Source organism: Scyliorhinus canicula, chromosome 7 (assembly GCF_902713615.1).
Source record: "Scyliorhinus canicula chromosome 7, sScyCan1.1, whole genome shotgun sequence".
NCBI lineage: Eukaryota > Metazoa > Chordata > Chondrichthyes > Carcharhiniformes > Scyliorhinidae > Scyliorhinus > Scyliorhinus canicula.
Window position 1 is genome coordinate 110,733,526 of NC_052152.1, and position 26,767 is coordinate 110,760,292.

General features: G+C 45.9%; 1 protein-coding gene and 1 pseudogene across 6 annotated transcripts in view; both read right to left on the reverse strand.

Annotated features, from left to right (window-relative positions):
* Positions 1 to 26,767, reverse strand: part of lrch1 (leucine-rich repeats and calponin homology (CH) domain containing 1) — a 234,882-nt gene that overhangs the window by 199,020 nt on the left and 9,095 nt on the right. The window lies entirely within an intron of this gene.
* LOC119968617 lies at positions 1,676 to 7,675 on the reverse strand (annotated as a pseudogene).

Genomic DNA, 26,767 nt, shown 5'->3' on the forward strand with positions numbered 1-26,767 from the left:
TGGTACATCAACAAATAGTGATTGGTTACAGTGCGGAACAAGGGCCAAACAAGAGCAGCATAGGACGTCATGAAGTGCTCTTACATGGAACAGATCGGCGCAACATCGAGGGCCGAAGGGCCCGTACTGCGCTGTAATGTTCTATGTTCTAGATCAGTCCAAGGGAGAGTCATTGAGGAGTCTAGTAGCTGTGGGGTACTGGCTGTTCCTATGTCTGGATGTGCAGGTCTTCAGATTTCTGTATCTTCTGCCCGGTGGAAGGTACTGGAAGAGGACAAAGCCTGGGTGTGAGGGGTCTCTGACAATGCTGTCTGCCTTCCTGAGGCAGCGGGAAGTGCAGACAGAATCAATGGGAGGATGGCAAGCTTGTGTGATGCGTTGGGCTGAGTTCACCACTCTACAGTTTGTTGCGATCTTGGGCAGAGCAGTTGCCATACCAAGCTGTAGTGCAGCCGGATAGGATGCCCTCTATCGCACATCTGTAGAAGTTTGTGAGAGTCGATGCAGACATGCCAAATTTTTTAGCTTCCGAAGGAAGTAGAGACGTGTTGGGCTTTCTTGGCTGTTGCATCAACGTGAGTGGATCAGGACAGATTGTTGATGATGGTGACCCCCCAGGAACTTAAAGCTATCTGTGCTGTCTCCACTTCGGAGCCACATCTCTCAGTGGATGAGGAGTTAACAACATGGCTGGCTTATGTTAAGAACTTGGTGAAACTGAACATATTCTTTTTTGTAATTTTCCAATTAAGGGGCAATTTAGTGTGGCCAATCCACCTACCCGGCACAAATTTGTGGCCCAAATAAAATAACCCACGCAGACACGGGGTTATTGGTGCTCACATTCATGATCTGCAAAATATCCTAAAGAGATGAAGCGGAGAAGAAAATCCTGTCAGTCGAGAGAGCAGTCTCCTCAGCGGGGACTCGCCTTCAGTCTCTAGAAATCTTGCTGCATAGTATATTGATCATCCTGGTCGATTTGGGGAGATGTGGCCAGACAATGAGTGTCTGAGGGGAGCTGGAAATGATTTCCCGGCCGAATTTGTGAACTGGCTGCCATGCTTTCACAATCTCGATTTGAAGGTTGGGCGGTTTGAGTTCAACAGAGCACATTGTATCGATCTTCGAGGCCTGGGGTCAGTCGAGGATTCCGACCACTGGTGTCTTGTCCTCAATGTTCATTGAGAAGGGGTGGAGGTGGCCGGGCACGACGGGTATTCCCCACCTTCCAGGGCATTGGGATGATGACATAGCAGAGGTGCAGGGGCTTGGGTGAAACTCCAGATTGATCCTGGATGTTCCTTGACAATCCTATTGTGGCTTTGTCATTTCCAAGCTCCCTGGATGGTTATATTATTCTGCAGTTCATCATTAATCCTGAACTATGTCCCTTTGTGATGTTACTCCTGATTTCTTGTAGCTTTGGCCTTTCCAAGCTCTATGGATGGTGATATTATTCTGCAGTTATCAATAATCCTGAACTTTTTCCCCTTGTGATTTTATCGCTGATTTCATGTTATTGCATTTCATCCTGACAAAAGTGTACCATATAAGAGCACAAAGGCATTTGTTGCCCATTATCCTGTTCTGGCGAAAATGGCCTTATAAATCCTCATTGTGGGTGAGGAAAAGCCCCAGTTAGAACTATTGGTGTTGTCTTTTTCTTTCACAGTTTTGTTATTTTGGGATTATGGAGTTTGTCTCCAAGAAGGTCCAGTCAGACTATGAATACTGGAGTGGACAGGGCCTGAGTGCGAGTCTGATTGCTGTGGTTCAACGTTGTTAGTGTCTTTCTTCAGTTGGAGGTTAGGCTGAGTGGAGGAGTAGGGCACCCTTCTCCAAGTGGTCTTATATAGGGACTTCCAGACCATCCTCATTTTTTATTTTGCACCAATAGTTTCGGATTTTATTTTACAGCACACAGCTGCAAAAGTATAAATGACATGCATTTGAAAATTTAAAAAAGGACAGTAACATCTGATAATGACTGTAGTGCAAGACTCGCACCCCATAAAGGGAGCAGGTCCAATCCACATTGATCTGATCAGACTGGTCAGACAATCATTACTTTACACACTGCACAACAGATCCTTTCAAAAGTCCAAATTAAATACAGCAGTCCAATGGAATACAGCAAGAAAGAATACAGAAAGGAAAAGAGCAGCTTTAGTCAACTTCCTCTATGCGGGATGCATCCCCATCTTCCACCAGGGGTGGGATCTCTTCAACAGGTTGTGGAGTAGTCCCTTCCACAGGCACCTCATCATCATCAATGCCCAGACCCAGCTTGATCATTCTGTAGATACGGTTAGAGTGTGTCTGTGGATCATCCAATGAAAACCCAGAGGACAACAGCACAGTCACGAAGAGCAGGATCACAAGGTCCTTAACAGCTTTGTCGTTCTTGTCTATTTCAGCTTTCTGCCTCAGAGTGTCCACGATTGGGTGGTCAGGGGTGATCTCCAGGTGTTTCTTGGCCATCATATAACCCATGGTTGAATTGTCCCTCAGGGCTTGAGCCTTCATGACCCTCTCCATGTTAGCAGTCCAGCCATAGGTGCTGGACACAATGCAGCATGGGGAGGAGACCAGCCGGTTCGAAACAGTGACCTTCTCCACTTTCTTGTCCAGAATCTCTTTCATGAGCTTGCACAGTTTATCATACTTGGCTCGGTCGTCTTTGTGTTTTTTCTTCTCCTCATCGACCTCAGGCAGCTCAAGGCCCTCCTTTGTGATAGAGACAAGCTGCTTACCATCAAATTCCTTAGCTGCTGCACACAGTATTCATCGATGGGCTCAGTCATGTATACCACCTCAAAGCCCCGCTTCCTGACACGCTCCACAAAGGCAGAGTTAGCTACTTGATCTTTGCTTTATATAGTAGATATATATATGTGTTATATAGTAGATGCACTTCTGGTTTTCTTTAATTCGGGAGACATAGTCTGACAATGGGGTGAGCTCGTCTCCACACTGCAAGGTGTGGCAACGTAGCATTTCAGACAGCTTTTTGCGATTCTGGGAGTCCTCATGGATGCCCAGCTTCAGGTTCTTTGAGAACTGCTCATAGAATTTCTTGTAGTTTTCCTTGTCCTCTGCCAGCTCAGAGAACAGCTCCATGCACTTCTAGTCAATGTTCTTGTGAATGACTTCAGGATTTTGCTCTGATGCAGCATTTCTCGGGAAATATTCATGGGCAGGTCCTCAGAGACCACCACACCACGAACAAAGTTCAGATACTCTGGGATCAACTCCTCACAACTGTCCATGATGAAGACTCGGCGCACAAACAGCTTGATGTTGTTCTTCTTCTTGTTCTCAGAGGTCAAAGGAAGCCCTCCTGGGAATGAACTGGAGGACACGGAATTCCAGCTGGCCCTCAACAGAGAAATGCTTCACAGCAAAATGGTCCTCCCAATCATTAGTGAGGCTCTTGTAGAACTCACCATACTCCTCCTGCGTGATGTCATCAGGATTGCGGATCCAAATGGGTTTGGTTTGTTCAGCTCCTCTTGGTCACTATATTTCTCTTTGATCTTCTTGTCCTTCTTTTCACCATCTTCTTCCTCATCAGATCCTACATCTTCAATCTTGGGTTTCTCTCCTTCATCCATATCCGTACCATCCTCTTTCTCAGGATTTTCTTCGGTTTCAGCCTCATCATCACTGATCTCCTTTTCCCGTTCCTTTTCAACAAAGAGTGCAACAATAATAATAATAATTGCTTATTGTCACAAGTCGGCTTCAATGAAGTTACTGTGAAAAGCCCCTAGGCTAATCGGATAACCAATGAACTGAGTGTTTCTTCACAACCTCTTTGATCCTCTTCTCCTCTAGATACTCAGCCTGATCTTCTTTCAGATGCATCAGCAGAGTCTTCCCCATCACCCTTTCCAGTATAAGTTTTGATAGTGAAGGAGCCACCAGCTGATGATTCCCTGGCATATGCCTCATCGTCATTGTGCTTGGTGAGCACTGTAACCTTCTCAGCCACCAAGTAGGCAGAATAGAAACCAACATCAAACTGGCCAATCATTGAAATATCAGCACCAGCCTGCAGAGCTTCCATAAAGGCCTTGGTGCCAGACTTGGCAATGGTGCCCAAGTTGTTGATCAGATTAGACTTGGTCATCTCGATCCCAGTGTCGATGATGGTGAGGATACGTTCACGCATGTTGGGGATGATGTCAATCTTCAAATCCTTGCCACTTTCCAATTTTGAAGGATCGGTTAAGCTTTCATATCGGATCTTATCGAGAGCATCAGAGGCACTGGAGATATGTTCCCGGAGGAAGATTTTTTTGTTAGAATAGAAGGTGTTGATGATCAATGACATAAGCTGAGCAATCTCAGCCTGAAAGGCAATGGTCTCCACCTCATCATCAACGGTGCAATTTCTTTTTAGGCATCTTGCTGTCTGTCCTGGTGCTGTGTGCTCTGCTCTGCCTCCTCTCTGCTCCCTCCGCCAAAAAAGCTAGACCATCCTTCTTCTTGAGGTTTGGGCTCCCCTGCGGAAGCAGTGTCCTGTTTCTTATGAGGCTATGCTATTCTGTCCCTGGCATCCTTTTTATGAAGGTGTATGTTGCTGGACCCTGTTTGACTTTTTTTGTCTAATCCTGGCATTCCTCTCATTCTGGGGTTTCCTTTCGTTATCCAGATAGAAGAAGCACTGATACAGGCTCCGATGTGCTATATTTGGTTTTAGAGGGTTTCTCTTATCGTGTCGGGGTGGGGGAGTATCCCTTCTCGAGACACTCCTTTGATGGGTGTCTTGACAATTCTTCTTTTCCTTGTCGGTGGGGTTTCCTCGATCAAGGATGGCTCAAACCTTTCATTGTCAGTGGGGCCTGAAAGGTGCCTATGATTGATTGAGGTTTCTTGTGTCGTCAGTCTTGGCACGGTGTAAGTATCTTCGTTTTACCGGCTCCTGTATACAAGAGTGTACACCGCCAAGCCATGCTTCTGCTGAGGCCGATATCCTGTTGGTCTCCTTCGTTTGGGATATTCTTTCATTGCCTGAAGGTCTTTGCCTGGAGGTTGAGTTAGGTTTCAAATGTGTTGCTTTTTCTTATGAAGGGTGTGCAGGCACCATAGGGCCATGTGCTCATGGCTTTATGCTGCTATCCTCAGATTCCCTGCTCATTGTGCATCTTTTTATCCTGCCATTGTTTGTGTGAAGGGAGACGCGACCACAATGATTACAATCTAAATCAATGGATTTAGTCTTCTCTTATGAATATATGGACTAATAATCACTCTGTACTAGATTTTGGGGATTTGTTGCATCTTCTGGTTATATGTAAAATATCCTGACCCAGGGATCAGTGTTACTGTAACACAAGATTGTTTCCATAGAATCCCTACAGTGCAGAAGGAGGCCATTCAGCCCATCCGGTCTGCAACAGCCCTCCAAAAGATTGCCACGGAATATTGTGGAACTGTGTTTATGTCAGATATTTGAATGCTCTTCCCTTTCGATTGGGTTTCTCTTTGCTATGTTCAGACTACCTCCATATCTCAATTCTGGTATTTATATCCCGCAATTGATGTGAAAATTCAAAGGACAGGTCAGAGATGCAGCATCTTAAACCAGGGTGGGGTGGAAAAGAGAGAGAGAGAGAGAGAGAGAGAGAGAGAGAGAGAAATGTCTTGAATCTTTCCAGTACTCCAAGTGCTCAATAATTTCTCTCACATTTAAAGAATGTTAAAATTTACAAATATGGTTCTACAGCCAGTTTTGGAGCTTGATTCTTTTAAATTATGAATTTCAGCCCCCATTACAGTAGGGTAGGTCAGCCCAAAGGTAAAAGGCAAACTACACAAACATTGTGGATTATTTCAATGATGTGAACGTTAAGAAATAAGAAGACCAAACCACTAATAATTCTTTGAACCAAGAACCTGCTGCGTTATCAGTCAAAGCAGCTCAGTCTAATGCTTAGGGGAGCTATATCCTGACTTGCCTGTTGTCAGGAACAGCTTTAATCTCTCCAAGTCAGATGGTTCCCTCCCTGTACTAGGCAAGCAGACAAAGGGGCAAAATTTAAGTACTGCTTAGAACATTAAACATTCCGCCACACTTGGAAAATACATTTTTGTTTTAATTGAAAAGATGGAGAGTTAAATGATGCTTCCCCCCCCCCCCCCCCCCCCCCCTCCCCAGATTAAGCAGTTGGGGGGTGAGATGAGCACAGGAAGTCCGGAGATCTATTGACTGGCATAGGATTTCCAAGTTTGATTAAATTTCAGATCTAGTTCCACAGCCACACAAAGATTGTGCAGTGGCGTACTCTTAGTTATTTCTGTCCGACTGTCTGCAATATACAAAGCAAAAGAAACCTGAAAGTGCTGTCAAAGTAACTGTGAGATCAATACTTTCTATGACCTCTGTTACTTCATCACATATAGAGTGCCCCATTATATACATTTGAAGTACGTGTCTGTGTAATGAGACACAGCTCACACTGCAGATAATAGCGCACCACCATTTTGCTGCCTTAGGCTCTTTGTATTGGACCACACGTCCTCATTTCCTGTGATTGTGGCCTGCTCAGTTTTTTTTAATCAGGGAGGGGGAAAGGAGCAGTTTTGATGTTATGAGGTTAACTGACTTCTCCCTAATAATTATTCAGTTATTGATCAGCACACGGATATTTCTCTCGGATCGCAAATTGGAATTTGGCCCAAACTCTCATTTCATATAAGGCGCATCAGAGAAAGTGGGGCACAGAAGCGATCAGTGACAGCCACGAGGCAAGTGGAACCTAATCTTCTCCAGGCTATAATGTGAAAATGGCGGCATGATGGCTGGAGTTTGCAGTCAATGGTGAAGGAACTGCAGCGGCCATATATTCCACTGACCCAGACTTTCTGTGGGTTTTTGCGCTGAAATTTGACATGAAAGAGCTGAAATAGCGCAACACCCTCAACAGGTTCTGGGACCTGTGTAAACAGGGCAACTAATTGGATACCTCCTTCACCAATCAGATTGAATTTTTTTAAGAAGCAACCAAGAGCCCAAACCAGGAAATATGAGTGAGAATGTTTAATGCAGAAAGTGAAATAAATAGAGTGAAAGAAAGACATGATTCAGAAAGAGAAGGAAAATGTTTTTTAAAAGTCTTGATAGTTAAAAAAAATCTTCAACAATAATTAGAACCTGAAGAATCTTCACTGTTGAAAATACTTGAAAATCAAGATTTGAAAGGGAGAGAGGAACAAACAATCACCATAACCAGGGAAAAGGTGCTGGGAAAACACCTAAAGGTTGACAGGTCCCCAGGACCAAATGACCTATTGTTTTGGGTCTTAAAAGGGGTTGCATAGATAGTAGAGGCACTGATTACAGTCTTCCAAAATTCCTTAGCTTCTAGAAAGGTCCCAATAGCTTGGAAAATTCAAGAAAGGAGGGTGACTGAATGCAAGAAACTATAGGCCAGTTAGACAAACATCTGCCATGGGGAAATTGCTAACATACATTTTTAAGGATGTTATAACAGAATACATTGAAAATAATAATGGGATCAACCAGAGTCAACAACAGTCCAGGTGTAAAAAGGGAACCTGTAAATGCAGTATAAATGGGATTTCCAAAAGCATTTGATAAGGCAATCACAGCAACGGTTATGGCACACAATAAGAGCTCATGGTGTGGGGGATAACATGTCGGCATGGATAAATGATTATTTGGCCAACAGGAGGCAGAGAATAGAGATAAATGGGTCTTTTTTAGGTTGGCAAGGCACTAACTTAGTGCTATTGTCCCAGGTCCCAGAACTTTGTTGAGGGTGCTGCGCTATTTCAGCTCTTTCATGTCAAAGAGATTTCAGCTCTTTCATGTCATTTCCAGTGCAAAAACCCACAGAAAGTCTGGATTAGTAAACCAGAAACCCAGGGTAATGCTCTGGGGTTCAAATCCTGCCACTGCAGATGGTGAAAATTGAATTCAATAAAAATCTGGAATTAAAAGTCGACTGATGACCATGAAACCATTGCCGATTGTCGTAAAAAGCCATCTGGTTCACTAATGTCCTTTAGGGAAGGAAAACTGCCATCCTTACCTGGTTTGGCCTACATGTGACTCCAGACCCACAGCAATGTGGTTGATTCTTAACTGCCCCCTCAAGGGCAGTTAGGGATGGGCAACAAATGCTGGCCCAGCCTGCATTGCCCACATCCCATGAATGATTAAAAAAACTAGAAAAGTGCCGATGGGATCAGATTAGATTTACTATCTACACCAAATACATAGTGGCTAAATTAGCTGATGATAGCAAGATAGGTAAGATGAAAGCGATATGGGGCAGCATGGTGGTTAGCACAATTGCTTCACAGCTCCAGGGTCTCAGGTTCGATTCCCGGCTTGGATCACTGTCTGTGCGGAGTCTGCACATTCTCCCCGTGTGTGCGTGGGTTTCCTCCGGGTGCTCCGGTTTCCTCCCACAGTCCAAAGATGTGCAAGTTAGGTGGATTGGCCATGATAAATTGCTCTTAGTGTCCAAAATGTCCCTTAGTGTTGGGTGGGGTGACTGGGTTATGGGGATAGGGTGGAGGTGTGGCCCTTGGGTAGGGTGCTCTTTCCAAGAGCTGGTGCAGACTTGATGGGCTGAATGGCCTCCTTCTGCACTGTAAATTCTATGAAATTCTACAGATAGATGGAGTAAGTGGGCAAAAGTTTGGTAGCTCAGCGTAATGTGGAAAACTGTGAACCTGTCCACTTTGGCCAGAAAAGCAGTAAACTTTTAAATGGAGACTGTAAAACTCAGTGTCAAGGATGGACCACGCAACGTGCCTCAACGACTACCGATTGGTGGCCTTGACATATTATGAAGTGCTTCGAGAGGTTGGTTATGAGACACATCAACACCATACTTCCAGAATGCCTTGATCCACTGCAATTCACATACCGCCACAACCAGTCCACAGCAGACATCTCACTGGCACTACACTCATCCCTGGATCATCTCGACAACAAGGACTCCAAGGATTCATTGACTCTAGCTCCGCCTTCAACATCATAATCCCAGCCCAGCTCATATCCAAACTCCAAAACCAAGGACTTCACTCTTTCCTCTGCAACTGAATCCGCGACTTCCTGACCCATATCCCACAATCAGTAAGGATAAACAATGACACCTCCTCCACGATAGTCCTCAACACCGGGGCCCTGCAAGGCTGCGTACTTAGCCCCCTACTATACTCCTTGTACACATGAACGTGTAGCAAAATTTGGTTCCATCTACAAGTTCGTTGACGACACGACAGTAGTGGGTTGGATCTCAAACAACGATAAGTCAGAACACAGGAGGGAGGTAGAGAACCTAGTGACATGGTGTAACGACAACAATCTCTCCCTCAACACAGCAAAACTAAGGAGCTGGTCATCGGCTTCTGGAAGCAAAGTGTCAAACACACCCCTGTCTGCATCAATGGTGCTGAGGTGGAGATGGTTGACAGCTTCAAATTCCTCGGGGTGCGCATCACCAACAATCTGTCCTGGTCCACCCACGTCCACACTGTGACCAAGAAAGCACAACAGCGACTATACTTCCTCAGAAAACTAAGGAAATTCGGCATGTTGACATTAACTCTTATCAATTTTTACAGATGCACCATAGACAGCATCCTATCTGGCTGCATCACAGACTGGTATGGCAACTGCTTAGCCCAAGACTGCAAGAAACTACAGAGAGTTGTGAACACAGCTCAGTCCATCACGCGAACCCGCCTCCCATTCACTGACTCTGTCTACACCTCCCGCTGCCTTGGGAAAGCAGGCAGCATAATCAAAGACCTCTCCCACCCGCGTTATTCTCTCTTTAAGCCTAATCCATTGGGCAGAAGTATAAAAGGCTGAGAACATGCACTAACAGATTCAAAAACAGCTTCTTCCCCACTGTTACCAGACTCCTGAATGACTCGCCTATGGACTGAACTGATCTCTCTATGCATCTTCTTTACTGTGGTAGCACTAAACACTGTACACTGCACCCGATAGATACACAATGTAAATACATAGACATAGCTATCATATGTTTTTCATGTATGGAACCATCTGCCTGAACTGTACGCATAACAATACTTTTCACTGTACCTTGGTACACATGACAATAAATCTAAATCTAAATCAGAATAAAAGGGCACAGCGCTGCAGAGGTAATGGCTGAAGTGTTGTACTACATCAGTGAGACGGTATTTGGATACAATGTTTGTTACCGACCTACCAAAAGGTCACAGATGTGGAAGATGGAATGGGTGACAGCAACAAGAACAAGCTCCAATGTGATATGACTGAGCCACAATGAAAGGTTTGAGAGACCAAAGCTCTGGTGATTAAAGTGAGACTTTGTCAAGGTATACAAAACACAAAGTAGTGAAGGTAAGGGAAATCCAGATTATTGTTTCAGAGTAGGTCTGTGTGAATGACCAGAGAACACATTTTGCACACAAAAACTATATCTCAGCGATTGTAGAATTTGTTTTACTCAGATGGAAATGTTTAAAATAATTTTGCTCCTAAAGCAGTGCATTAAAGGAAATTGAGAGCTTTGAGAAACACATTTGGATGTTGGTGTCACTAGTCTACTGACCTTTTCTTTTACTTGACAGAATGTTTTGAGGAGTCACTTATGCAGAGCACACGCAATCCGTTTCATGGTTGCCTGCAGTTGATAAACTCCATATTGGCTCTCCAGCTACTTTCATAGAATTGCTCTAGATCTCACCCAGTTGGAGGCTCTGTAGAGTAGTCTAGCAATGAGAAGATCCAACATAGCAGCTAAAGATTTCACTCTTGTATTAAATGGAAATAACTTTTCAGAAGGCTGAATTTGAAATTGGGAATGGCGTTGAGTAACAAGCCCCCTTCCGTAACATTCTTTCCTCTAAACTAAATGGGAGTAAAATCTGGCCAATGGTTTTCTGCCTTTTTAGACTGCTTGACACTGAAATATACCAGATGCCCAACCTGAGCATTAAGTCTGCATTTGGCAATGAATGCATTTGTCATCAATTTACCATCTAATTAACAGACTGATTCAGGGATATCAAATCCTGTCATTAAGCAGCACTGAACTTCGGTACACTGTGTACAAATAAACCAATTCTGACAAGGGAAACACCAAACAGACAACTGGCAACTTTGAAGGCATTAACAGTGCAATGGTTTTACTTGATGGAAATAGCGGAGGGTGTTTTAGCCGAGAAAAGAACACCAGCAACGTTACACTTTGAAAACATGAAAGATTTCATAGAGAGAGAGAAAAGGGAGGAAAAAGACAGAAAGGGAAGGAAGAGGAAAAGAAAAAGAGTCTTTCACAATTACAGGAAATCCCAAAGCATTTGATATTTCACAAGCAATCAGTAAAGCAAATACCTTCACCACAATGTGTTAACACATCATCAGTACAATTATAAACCTCGTCCTTGAGGCTTTTATCTGTCTGGTTGGATGCTGTGTAACTACCAGGGTGAAAAAAGAAATATTTTTATTAAAATCTTCCATCTCACTGAAGATGTTTCTGACAAATCCACATCCAACAATCTGTTCTGAAAACTCTATTCACAGGTATTGACAGTCTGCTTCTATAGTACAGTCTTACAGGAGCTGACAATGTGCTCCTATAGGACAGTCTCACAGGAGTTGACATGGCAATGACGGCACAGTGGTTAGCACTGCTGCGTTACAGCGCCAGGAACCCGGGTTCAATTCCAACCTTGGGTGGAGTTTGCATGTTCTCCCCGTGTCTGCGTGGGCTTCCTCCAGGTGCTTTGGTTTCCTCCAACGGTTCAAATATGTGCAGGTTAGGTGGGTTATGGGGATCAGGTTGGGGAGTGGGCCTAGGTACGATGTTCTTTCAGAGGGTCGGTTGATGGCCCGAATGGTCTCCTTTTTCATTGTTGGAATCCTGTGTGTGTTCCTACAGTGCTACATCACAGGAGTTGTGGTGTGTTCTTACAAAAATATCTTACAGGTGCTGAGAAAATGCACATGCAGGACAGTTTTACGGATGCTGACTGTGCTCCTGTAGTAGAATCATGCAGGAGCTGACAGTTTTCCTGCAGTTTTCCTTAAAGGAGTTGATAGCTTGCTTCTATAGTACATTCTTAAGGGAGGTGACAGTGTTCCTTTAGTCCAGTCATAAAGGAGCTGATAGTGTTCCTTTAGTCCAGTCATAAAGGAGCTGATAGTGTTCCTTTAGTCCAGTCATAAAGGAGCTGATAGTATGCTTCTACAGTACAGTCTTACAGGAGCTGTCTTCAGGCAGTGTGTACCCCAACCAAACTTCTCACTGACCTCTCCCTGACTTGTACGGTATTGTGTCTGAAGTCAGTTGGAAAAAGAGAAATGGCTGACATTTGTCAGTACAAAGTGCTCACAACACAGACAACTAGTCAACCTAATCACATCAACGAACTGTCAAAATATTTTCCTAATGTATCTTATCACATACTGATCAGGTTATCACATCACTTCAGAAGGAGTCACAGCAGTGCACTGCTTCTCAAACAGCCACTTTCCAATCAAACATTGCTTAGCGGATATATATGTGGCATATCGGTGGTGACATTTGTTTTGAGTGTACTCAGCAGTGGTGGACAACAGTGATGTTGGCACAGGGTCAATTCAATGCTTCATAAAACTCTGGCAATGCCTTATGTTGGGGAGCACTTGAAGCTGAATAATTTTTTTTCTTTAAAGGCATTTATTTCATTTATTTACAAACCAATGTGATGCATCAAATTTGCCAGTATTTCACTGAAAGCCAAACAACTTCTGCAGACTTCAAACAGTCTTTCATATGACTGGGTCAACACGATGGATAATTAGAATGCCTGCCAATATTGCAAAGCTGCTCAAACAGTAATTATTCACTAAGGGTTAGATTTTAGCAACACTCTGTCAGCTCATCTTACCACATTCCACATCCACAACCCAATTTCTCCAAAAGAATTATTTGTTGATGTTCTTCACAGCACAGGAGCTGTGCCATAAAAGCTGAATTGTTAGGCAGCACTCAAACTGCAATCTACCAGCCAAAACTCAACTGTTGTGAATTCTCACTATTCAACTGTACAAAAATGGAATATTGCAACAAATCAAATTTGTATTGAAGGTGATTACGGATATTTCACACTCAGGTTAGAACTCTGTCAAATACTGTCATCACATCAGAGTCCAAGGACATAATCCAATCATCCGCATTTCCTGCATGTGATTCTCATTCACTTTTCTTTTTTAATTTTTCAAGTACCCACTTCTTTTTGTCCAATTAAAGAGCAATTTAGCGTGGTCAATCCACTACCCTGCACATCTTTGGGTTGTGGGGGCGAAACCCACGCAGACACGGGGAGAACGTGCAAACTCCACACGGACGGTGACCAGGGGCCGGGATCGAACCCGGGTCGCGACACCTTGAGGCAGCAGTGCTAACCGCTGCACCGCATCTCACACTTTTATCACAGTCCGAGTTTTCAAACTGAAACAGGAATCCCAAGACCAACTGCTCAAATCCAGCTCAAAAAGATGTGGTGAACTGCTTCTCTCTGGAGTGCAGGGTTCTCACTAAAAAGGAGACCAGACATTTACTGAAACTAGTAATGGAAACAAAGACCAGCGAAGGTGTTGGAGTGGGCTATTTTGGGATACGATGAACTTCCACAGAAACCAATCAATAGTATGTGAGATTCTACACCAGGGCCATTGGGAGAAAAGGAAACAGAAGAACCCTGGGGGATAAGAGGTGTTCAGCTCACCAACACTGGCATTTCACAGCGTAACCAGCACAAATAAACCAACATGGAAAAAAAACAAACTCCACATTTTATTGTAGCCTTACACCAGAATGTAATGCCCCTGTATTTCTTCTAGAACAGACTTCAACTTCAGTTTCTGCTGTTTCGTCTTCTGGAGTGCAAGGATTCACTGGAGTGCAAGGATTCTCCTCCCTCTGAGCCTTTGCTCCATTCTGTTAGATTGCTGGCAGTCACTGTATCTGTTCAAACTGCAGGAATTGGACCAGTTATAAAGACTAAAACACCTGGACTTTCAGTCTTGCCGCAACTGGCCTTGATGTTAGCTCAGAGGCACAGAAACCTCCTCTGTGATTAGTATAGCTGGCCTGATTCTTACTTTGTTACCCTAATCATTGGTGATTTCGTTGATATAGACAGCATGCAAAGAATTATCAAGATCAGGTAACCACAGGCTTTCAGCAAGCAAGCTAAAGCTCTTGTGTGCGAGAGGTGAAAGAGACTTTTGTCTCTTAACCAGATAGGGAAATGGTTAAAATTCGAAACACACTCCCCAATGATTTGATTCAAATCTGTGATTTCCCTCAGCGTAAGTTCTTGTTTTGAACATATTTTCTGTTCAGAATCCTGAGCAAAGGTATCATTCTGCTTCGACACAGCAACTTTATTAATATAACAACTTCCAGTGTGGAAACGTGCGTTCACATGCTTCACAGAGATAAAGTCTGAGACAATAAGATATTTGGACAGGTGACTAAAAGCTTGGTCAGTTGCGGGTTTTAAGGAATACCTTTGAGGAGGAGACAAAGCGAAAGGGGCTTCAAGAATTCCAGAGTATGGGCCCCAGCTGAATGCATGGCTGCCAGTGCTGCAACTGAGGGGGAGGGATGCACACATGACAGAACACAGAGTTCTGGGACTGGAGTATTCCAGAGTATGGGCCCCAGCTGAATGCATGGCTGCCAGTGCTGCAACTGAGGGGGAGGGATGCACACATGACAGAACACAGAGTTCTGGGACTGGAGTATTGCAGAGCTAAAAGAAATAGAAAGGGACAGAGCCTGAAGGGATTTACATTCCAGGATGTAAATTTTAAACTTAAGACATTGGGACACCAGTATTTAACGGAAACATTTCATTATAAGGTTCCAGTGAACAGCATTAGATAGGCTACAAGCACAAAATAATTTTGGACTGTTATTTGTAGAGTCCTTAGATAATAAAGTCAGAACTGAACTTTGTACACTTACAGCTGTATGTGTGTGAGAGAGAGAACTAGACGTTGAATACTTCCAGCTGTATGTGAGTGAACATTGGACATTGCACACTTTCAGCTGTCATATGAACTGAATATAGTACACTTCATGCCGTGAGAACTGGATATTGTATATTTACAGCTGTGAGAAATGGATATTGTACACTTACAGCTGTGAGAAATGGCATGTGTACACTTACAGCTGTGAGAACTGGATATTGTACACTTACAGCTGTGAGAACTGGATATTGTACACTTATAACTGTGTGAACTGGATATTGTACACTTACAGCTGTGAGAAATGGCTTGTGTACACTTACAGCTGTGTGAACTAGATATTGTACACTGACAGCTGTGTGAACTGGATATTGTACACTTACAGCTGTGTGAACTGGATATTGTATACTTACAGCTGTGTGAACTGGATATTGTACACTTACAGCTGTGTGAACTGGATATTGTACACTTACAGCTGTGAGAAATGGATATTGTACACTTACAGCTGTGTGAACTGGATATTGTACACTGACAGCTGTGTGAACTGGATATTGTACACTTACAGCTGTGTGAACTGGATATTGTACACTTACAGCTGTGTGAACTGGATATTGTATACTTACAGCTGTGTGAACTGGATATTGTACACTTACAGCTGTGTGAACTGGATATTGTACACTTACAGCTCTGTGAACTGGATATTGTACACTTACAGCTGTGAGAAATGGCTATTGTACACTTACAGCTGTGTGAACTGGATATTGTACACTTACAGCTGTGTGAACTGGATATTGTACACTTACAGCTGTGAGAAATGGATATTGTATACTTACAGCTGTGTGAACTGGATATTGTACACTTACAGCTGTGAGAAATGGACATTGCACACTTTCAGCTGTCATATGAACTGAATATAGTACACTTCCAGCTGTGAGAACTGGATATTGTATATTTACAGCTGTGAGAAATGGATATTGTACACTTACAGCTGTGAGAAATGGATATTGTACACTTACAGCTGTGAGAAATGGATATTGTACACTTACAGCTGTGAGAAATGGATATTGTACACTTACAGCTGTGTGAACTGGATATTGTACACTTACAGCTGTGTGAACTGGATATTGTACACTTACATCTATGAGAAATGGATATTGTACACTTACAGCTGTGAGAAATGGATATTGTACACTTACAGCTGTGAGAAATGGATATTGTACACTTACAGCTGTAAGAACTGGATATTGTATACTTACAGCTGTGTGAACTGGATATTGTACACTTACAGCTGTGAGAAATGGATATTGTACACTTACAGCTGTGAGAACTGGATATTGTACACTTACAGCTGTGAGAAATGGATATTGTACACTTACAGCTGTGTGAACTGGATATTGTACACATACAGCTGTGAAAACTGGATATTGTACACTTACAGCTGTGTGAACTGGATATTGTACACTTACAGCTGTAAGAACTGGATATTGTATACTTACAGCTGTGAGAACTGGATATTGTACACTTACAGCTGTGAGAAATGGATATTGTACACTTACAGCTGTGTGAACTGGATATTGTACACTTACATCTGTGAGAAATGGATATTGTACACTTACAGCTGTGAGAAATTGATATTGTACACTTACAGCTGTGTGAACTGGATATTGTACACTTACATCTGTGAGAAATGGATATTGTACACTTACAGCTGTGAGAAATGGATATTGTACACTTACAGCTGTGTGAAATGGATATTGTACACTTACAGCTGTGTGAACTGGATATTGTACACTTACATCTGTGAGAAATGGATATTGTACACTTACAGCTGTGAGAAATGGATATTGTACACTTACAGCTGTGTGAACTGGATATTGTACACATACAGCTGTGAAAACTGGATATTGTACACTTACAGCTGTGTGAACTGGATATTGTACACTTACAGCTGTAAGAACTGGATATTGTATACTTACAGCTGTGAGAACTGGATATTGTACACTTACAGCTGTGAGAAATGGATATTGTACACTTACAGCTGTGTGAACTGGATATTGTACACTTACATCTGTGAGAAATGGATATTGTACACTTACAGCTGTGAGAAATGGATATTGTACACTTACAGCTGTGTGAACTGGATATTGTACACTTACATCTGTGAGAAATGGATATTGTACACTTACAGCTGTGAGAAATGGATATTGTACACTTACAGCTGTGTGAACTGGATATTGTACACTTACAGCTGTGTGAACTGGATATTGTACACTTACATCTATGAGAAATGGATATTGTACACTTACAGCTGTGAGAAATGGATATTGTACACTTACAGCTGTGAGAAATGGATATTGTACACTTACAGCTGTAAGAACTGGATATTGTATACTTACAGCTGTGTGAACTGGATATTGTACACTTACAGCTGTGAGAAATGGATATTGTACACTTACAGCTGTGAGAACTGGATATTGTACACTTACAGCTGTGAGAAATGGATATTGTACACTTACAGCTGTGTGAACTGGATATTGTACACATACAGCTGTGAAAACTGGATATTGTACACTTACAGCTGTGTGAACTGGATATTGTACACTTACAGCTGTAAGAACTGGATATTGTATACTTACAGCTGTGAGAACTGGATATTGTACACTTACAGCTGTGAGAAATGGATATTGTACACTTACAGCTGTGTGAACTGGATATTGTACACTTACATCTGTGAGAAATGGATATTGTACACTTACAGCTGTGAGAAATTGATATTGTACACTTACAGCTGTGTGAACTGGATATTGTACACTTACATCTGTGAGAAATGGATATTGTACACTTACAGCTGTGAGAAATGGATATTGTACACTTACAGCTGTGTGAAATGGATATTGTACACTTACAGCTGTGTGAACTGGATATTGTACACTTACATCTGTGAGAAATGGATATTGTACACTTACAGCTGTGAGAAATGGATATTGTACACTTACAGCTGTGTGAACTGGATATTGTACACATACAGCTGTGAAAACTGGATATTGTACACTTACAGCTGTGTGAACTGGATATTGTACACTTACAGCTGTAAGAACTGGATATTGTATACTTACAGCTGTGAGAACTGGATATTGTACACTTACAGCTGTGAGAAATGGATATTGTACACTTACAGCTGTGTGAACTGGATATTGTACACTTACATCTGTGAGAAATGGATATTGTACACTTACAGCTGTGAGAAATGGATATTGTACACTTACAGCTGTGTGAACTGGATATTGTACACTTACATCTGTGAGAAATGGATATTGTACACTTACAGCTGTGAGAAATGGATATTGTACACTTACAGCTGTGTGAACTGGATATTGTACACTTACATCTGTGAGAAATGGATATTGTACACTTACAGCTGTGAGAAATGGATATTGTACACTTACAGCTGTGAGAAATGGATATTGTACACTTACAGCTGTGCATATGAGCTGGATATTGTACACTTACAGCTGTGAGAACTGAATATTGTACACTTACAGCTGTGTGAACTGGATATTGGACACTTATAGCTGTGAGAACTGGATATTGTACTCTGACAGCTGTGCATATGAGCTGGATATTGTACACTTACAGCTGTTCATGAATAGGCACAATTACCACTTTTTTTTAATAACAGTGGTTCAGTAAAGGCCTGAACCTATCACTGTGTTTAATTCTTGATATTCCAAACAAATTAACTTGTGTGGAGCTGTCAATAAACAGGCAAAGATGTCCATGCCACAGAGACAGTCAAACAGCTACGGAAGGTTTAAAATGAAAAAGATTTCTATGCGCTGAGAGACCAGGCTGTGAGAGCTGCAATTTCTGTTCGGTTCATCCTACCACTGTCTCCAAACAAAACCGATTTCTGTAAACATTTAAACAAGTTCTCATCAGGAGCCAACAGCAGGGTAGTGTGTACTGAACCAAATATCTGACTGACCACCAGTGAATCCGAATTCAAACTGGTTTTAATTTGGATTTTAAAAAATCTGCCTTATAAAGATCAAATCATTTTTCAGTTGCATTTCAAAAATCTAATGGCTCCCACTTTGGATCCCACTGTAAATAATCCTGGTACTTTGATGATACACTTGCAATTGGATCTCTCCAATGTTTGGGCGAACCAGTTACTCACTATGTTGGACACAGACGCATTGCCCACATTCATCCACAACTGGATCAGGCTCCTGTGCAACAAAGTAGCAAAAACATTTCAACAGATCCCCTGGGATCTGAACCAATTTAATCTACAGACTCAACACAAAACAGATTCAAGACCTTGGCAGCTGACTAATTCATAAATCCAGCAGCCAGTCAACACTGGACACTGTGCAATGATTGACATTCTGAGACTGTACACAGCAGAGAACATGGCAACATAACCACAAAATAACTGGTTTGACCTAAAGATCCAGTTATTTCGATGCAAAACTGACCATTGACGCAGTAGGCCTTTGGAGAGAGTCTTGTTAAACAGTGATGTGGAGATGCCGGCGTTGGACTGGGGTGAGCACAGTAAGAAGTCTTACAACCAGGTTAAAGTCCAACAGGTTTGTTTCAAACACGAGCTTTTGGAGCACAGCTCCTTCCACAATGCTTAGAATGCAAGCATTTGCAGGTAATTAAGTCTACAGATCCAGAGAAAGGGGTAACCCCAGGTTAAAGAGGTGTGAATTGTCTCCAGCCAGGGCAGTTGGTAGGATTTCGCAAGCCCAGGCCAGATGGTGGGGGATACTGCGTTACACCACCATAACGCAGTATCGCCATACACCGTCATAATGCACTGTTGCCGCACACCACTGTAATACAATATCGCCGTACACCACCGTAACGCAGTGTTGACGTACACTGTCATAACGCACAGTGCCACCGTACACCGCCATAACGCACAGGCCACCATACACCACTGTGAAGCAGTGTCGACGTATACCACTATAATGCAGTTTTGCCGTACACTGTCATAACGCACAGTGCCGCCGCACACCACTATAACGTAGTGTTGTCATACACCACCGTAACGCAGTGTCAGCGTACACCACCGTAACGCAGTGTCAGCGTACACCACCGTAATGCAGTGTCAGCGTACACCACCGTAACGCAGTGTCAGCGTACACCACCGTAACGCAGTGTCAGCGTACACCACCGTAATGCAGTGTCGCCGTACACCACCGTAACGCAGTGTCAGTGTACACCACCGTAACGCAGTGTCAGTGTACACCACCGTAATGCAGTGTCAGCGTACACCACCGTAATGCAGTGTCAGCGTACACCACCGTAACGCAGTGTCAGCGTACACCACCGTAACGCAGTGTCAGCGTACACCACCGTAACGCAGTGTCAGCGTACACCACCGTAACGCAGTGTCAGCGTACACCACCGTAATACAGTGTCAGCGTACACCACCGTAACGCAGTGTCAGCGTACACCACCGTAATACAGTGTCAGCGTACACCACCGTAATGCAGTGTCAGCGTACACCACCGTAACGCAGTGTCAGTGTACACCACCGTAATACAGTGTCAGCGTACACCACCGTAACGCAGTGTCAGCGTACACCACCGTAACGCAGTGTCAGCGTACACCACCGTAACGCAGTGTCAGCGTACACCACCGTAACGCAGTGTCAGCGTACACCACCGTAACGCAGTGTCAGCGTACACCACCGTAACGCAGTGTCAGCGTACACCACCGTAATACAGTGTCAGCGTACACCACCGTAACGCAGTGTCAGCGTACACCACCGTAATGCAGTGTCAGCGTACACCACCGTAATGCAGTGTCAGCGTACACCACCGTAATGCAGTGTCAGCGTACACCACCGTAATGCAGTGTCAGCGTACACCACCGTAATGCAGTGTCAGCGTACACCACCGTAACGCAGTGTCAGCGTACACCACCGTAATACAGTGTCGCCGTATACCACTGTAATACAATGTTGCCGTACACCACTGTAATACAATGTTGCCGTACACCACTGTAATACAATGTCGCCGTATACCACTGTAATACAATGTCGCCGTACACCACTGTAATACAATGTCGCCGTACACCACTGTAATACAATGTCGCCGTATACCACTGTAATACAATGTCGCCGTACACCACTGTAATACAATGTCGCCGTACACCACTGTAATACAATGTCGCCGTACACCACTGTAATACAATGTCGCCGTACACCACTGTAATACAATGTCGCCGTATACCACTGTAATACAATGTCGCCGTATACCACTGTAATACAATGTCGCCGTATACCACTGTAATACAATGTCGCCGTATACCACTGTAATACAGTGTCGCCGTATACCACTGTAATACAATGTCGCCGTATACCACTGTAATACAATGTCGCCGTATACCACTGTAATACAGTGTCGCCGTATACCACTGTAATACAATGTCGCCGTACACCACTGTAATACAATGTCGCCGTACACCACTGTAATACGATGTCGCCGTACACCATCGTAACGCAGTGCCACCGTACACCACCATGACACACAGTGCCACCGTACACCACCATGACACAGTGCCACCGTACACCACCATGACACACAGTGCCACCGTACACCACCATGACACACAGTGCCACCGTACACCACTTTCACACACAGTGCCACCGTACACCACCATGACACAGTGCCACCGTACACCACCATGACACAGTGCCACCGTACACCACCATGACACACAGTGCCACCGTACACCACCATGACACACAGTGCCACCGTACACCACTTTCACACACAGTGCCACCGTACACCACCATGACACACAGTGCCACTGTACACCACTTTGACACACAGTGCCACCGTACACCACCATGACACACAGTGCCACCGTACACCACCATGACACACAGTGCCACCGGACACCACCATGACACACACTGCCACCGTACACCACCATGACACACAGTGCCACCGTACACCACCATGACACAGTGCCACCGTACACCACCATGACACAGTGCCACCGGACACCACGATGACACACAGTGCCACCGTACACCACCATGACACAGTGCCACCATACACCACTGTGAAGCAGTGTCGACGTATACCACTATAATGCAGTTTTGCCGTACACTGTCATAACGCACAGTGCCGCCGCACACCACTATAACGCAGTGTTGTCATACACCACCGTAACGCAGTGTCAGCGTACACCACCGTAACGCAGTGTCAGCGTACACCACCATGACACACAGTGCCACTGTACACCACTTTGACACACAGTGCCACTGTACACCACTTTGACACACAGTGCCACTGTACACCACCATGACACACAGTGCCACTGTACACCACTTTGACACACAGTGCCACCGTACACCACCATGACACACAGTGCCACCGTACACCACCATGACACACAGTGCCACCGTACACCACCATGACACACAGTGCCACCGTACACCACCATGACACACAGTGCCACCGTACACCACCATGACACACAGTGCCACTGTACACCACTATGACACAGTGCCACCGGACACCACCATGACACACAGTGCCACCGTACACCACCATGACACAGTGCCACCGGACACCACCATGACACACAGTGCCACTGTACACCACTATGACACAGTGCCACCGTACACCACCATGACACACAGTGCCACCGTACACCACCATGACACAGTGCCACCGTACACCACCATGACACACAGTGCCACCGTACACCACCATGACACAGTGCCACCGTACACCACCATGACACAGTGCCACCGTACACCACCATGGCACAGTGCCACCTTACACCACCGTAACACACAGTGCCACCGTACACCACCATGACACACAGTGCCACCGTACACCACCATGACACAGTGCCACCGTACACCACCATGACACAGTGCCACCGTACACCACCATGACACAGTGCCACCGTACACCACCATGACACAGTGCCACCGTACACCACCATGACACACAGTGCCACCGTACACCACCATGACACACAGTGCCACCGTACACCACCATGACACACAGTGCCACCTTACACCACCATGACACAGTGCCACCGTACACCACCATGACACAGTGCCGCCATACACCACCATGACACAGTGCCACCGTACACCACCATGACACAGTGCCGCCATACACCACCATGACACAGTGCCACCGTACACCACCATGACACAGTGCCGCCATACATCACCATGACAGTGCCACCGTACACCACCATAACACAGTGCCACCGTACACCACCATGACACACAGTGCCACCGTACACCACCATGACACAGTGCCACCGGACACCACCATGACACACAGTGCCACCGTACACCACCATGACACAGTGCCGCCATACACCACCATGACACACACTGCCACCGTACACCACCATGACACAGTGCCACCGTACACCACCATGACACAGTGCCACCGGACACCACCATGACACAGTGCCACCGTACACCACCGTAACACACAGTGCCACCGGACACCACCATGACACAGTGCCACCGTACACCACCGTAACACACAGTGCCACCGGACACCACCATGACACACAGTGCCACCGTACACCACCATAACACACAGTGCCACCGGACACCACCATGACACAGTGCCACCGGACACCACCGTAACACACAGTGCCACCGGACACCACCATGACACACAGTGCCACCGTACACCACCATGACACAGTGCCACCGTACACCACCGTAACACAGTGCCACCGTACACCACCATGACACAGTGCCACCGTACACCACCATGACACAGTGCCACCGTACACCACCGTAACACAGTGCCACCGTACACCACCATAACACACAGTGCCACCGTACACCACCATGACACACAGTGCCACCGGACACCACCATGACACAGTGCCACCGTACACCACCATGACACACAGTGCCACCGTACACCACCATGACACAGTGCCACCGTACACCACCATGACACAGTGCCACCGTACACCACCATGACACAGTGCCACCGTACACCACTATGACACAGTGCCGCCATACACCACCATGACACACAGTGCCACCGTACACCACCATGACACAGTGCCGCCATACACCACCATGACACAGTGCCACCATACACCACCATGACACAGTGCCACCGTACACCACCATGACACACAGTGCCACCGTACACCACCGTAACACAGTGCCACCGTACACCACCATGACACAGTGCCACCGTACACCACCATGACACAGTGCCACCGTACACCACCATGACACAGTGCCACCGTACACCACCATGACACAGTGCCACCGTACACCACCATGACACAGTGCCACCGTACACCACCATGACACAGTGCCACCGTACACCACCATGACACAGTGCCGCCATACACCACCATGACACACAGTGCCACCGTACACCACCATGACACAGTGCCACCGTACACCACCATGACACACAGTGCCACCGTACACCACCATGACACACAGTGCCACTGTACACCACCATGACAGTGCCACCGTACACCACCATGACACACAGTGCCACCGTACACCACCATGACACACAGTGCCACCGTACACCACCATGACACACAGTGCCACCGTACACCACCATGACACACAGTGCCACCGTACACCACAATGACACAGTGCCACCGGACACCACAATGACACAGTGCCACTGTACACCACCATGACACAGTGCCACCGTACACCACCATGACACACAGTGCCACCGGACACCACAATGACACACAGTGCCACCGTACACCACCATGACACACAGTGCCACCGTACACCACCATGACACACAGTGCCACCGTACACCACCATGACACACAGTGCCACCGTACACCACCATGACACACAGTGCCACCGTACACCACCATGACACACAGTGCCACTGTACACCACTTTGACACACAGTGCCACCGTACACCACCATGACACACAGTGCCACCGTACACCACCATGACACACAGTGCCACCGTACACCACTATGACACAGTGCCACCGGACACCACCATGACACACAGTGCCACCGTACACCACCATGACACACAGTGCCACCGTACACCACTATGACACAGTGCCACCGGACACCACCATGACACAGTGCCACCTTACACCACCGTAACACCCAGTGCCACCGTACACCACCATGACACAGTGCCACCTTACACCACCGTAACACAGTGCCGCCATACACCACCATGACACACAGTGCCACCGTACACCACCATGACACAGTGCCACCGTACACCACCATGACACAGTGCCACCGTACACCACCATGACACACAGTGCCACCGTACACCACCATGACACAGTGCCACCGTACACCACCATGACACAGTGCCACCGTACACCACCATGACACAGTGCCACCTTACACCACCATGACACAGTGCCACCGTACACCACCATGACACAGTGCCGCCATACACCACCATGACACAGTGCCGCCATACACCACCATGACACACAGTGCCACCGTACACCACCATGACACAGTGCCACCGTACACCACCATGACACAGTGCCACCGTACACCACCATGACACAGTGCCACCGTACACCACCATGACACAGTGCCGCCATACATCACCATGACAGTGCCACCGTACACCACCATGACACAGTGCCGCCATACATCACCATGACAGTGCCACCGTACACCACCATGACACACAGTGCCACCGGACACCACAATGACACACAGTGCCACCGTACACCACTATGACACAGTGCCACCGTACACCACTATGACACAGTGCCACCGGACACCACCATGACACACAGTGCCACCGTACACCACCATGACACAGTGCCACCGTACACCACCATGACACAGTGCCACCGTACACCACCATGACACAGTGCCACCGTACACCACCATGACACAGTGCCACCGTACACTACCATGACACAGTGCCACCGTACACCACCATGACACAGTGCCACCGTACACCACCATGACACAGTGCCACCGTACACCACCATGACACAGTGCCACCGTACACCACCATGACACACAGTGCCACCGTACACCACCATGACACAGTGCCACCGTACACCACCATGACACAGTGCCACCGTACACCACCATGACACAGTGCCACCGTACACCACCATGACACAGTGCCACCGTACACCACTATGACACAGTGCCATCATACACCACCATGACACACAGTGCCACCGTACACCACTATGACACAGTGCCACCGTACACCACTATGACACACAGTGCCACCGTACACCACCATGACACAGTGCCACCGTACACCACCATGACACAGTGCCACCGTACACCACCATGACACAGTGCCACCGTACACCACCATGACACAGTGCCACCGTACACTACCATGACACAGTGCCACCGTACACCACCATGACACAGTGCCACCGTACACCACCATGACACAGTGCCACCGTACACCACCATGACACAGTGCCACCGTACACCACCATGACACAGTGCCACCGTACACCACCATGACACAGTGCCACCGTACACCACCATGACACAGTGCCACCGTACACCACCATGACACAGTGCCACCGTACACCACTATGACACAGTGCCATCATACACCACCATGACACAGTGCCACCGTACACCACCATGACACAGTGCCGCCATACACCACCATGACACACAGTGCCACCGTACACCACCATGACACAGTGCCACCGTACACCACCATGACACACAGTGCCACCGTACACCACTGTGACACAGTGCCATCATACACCAC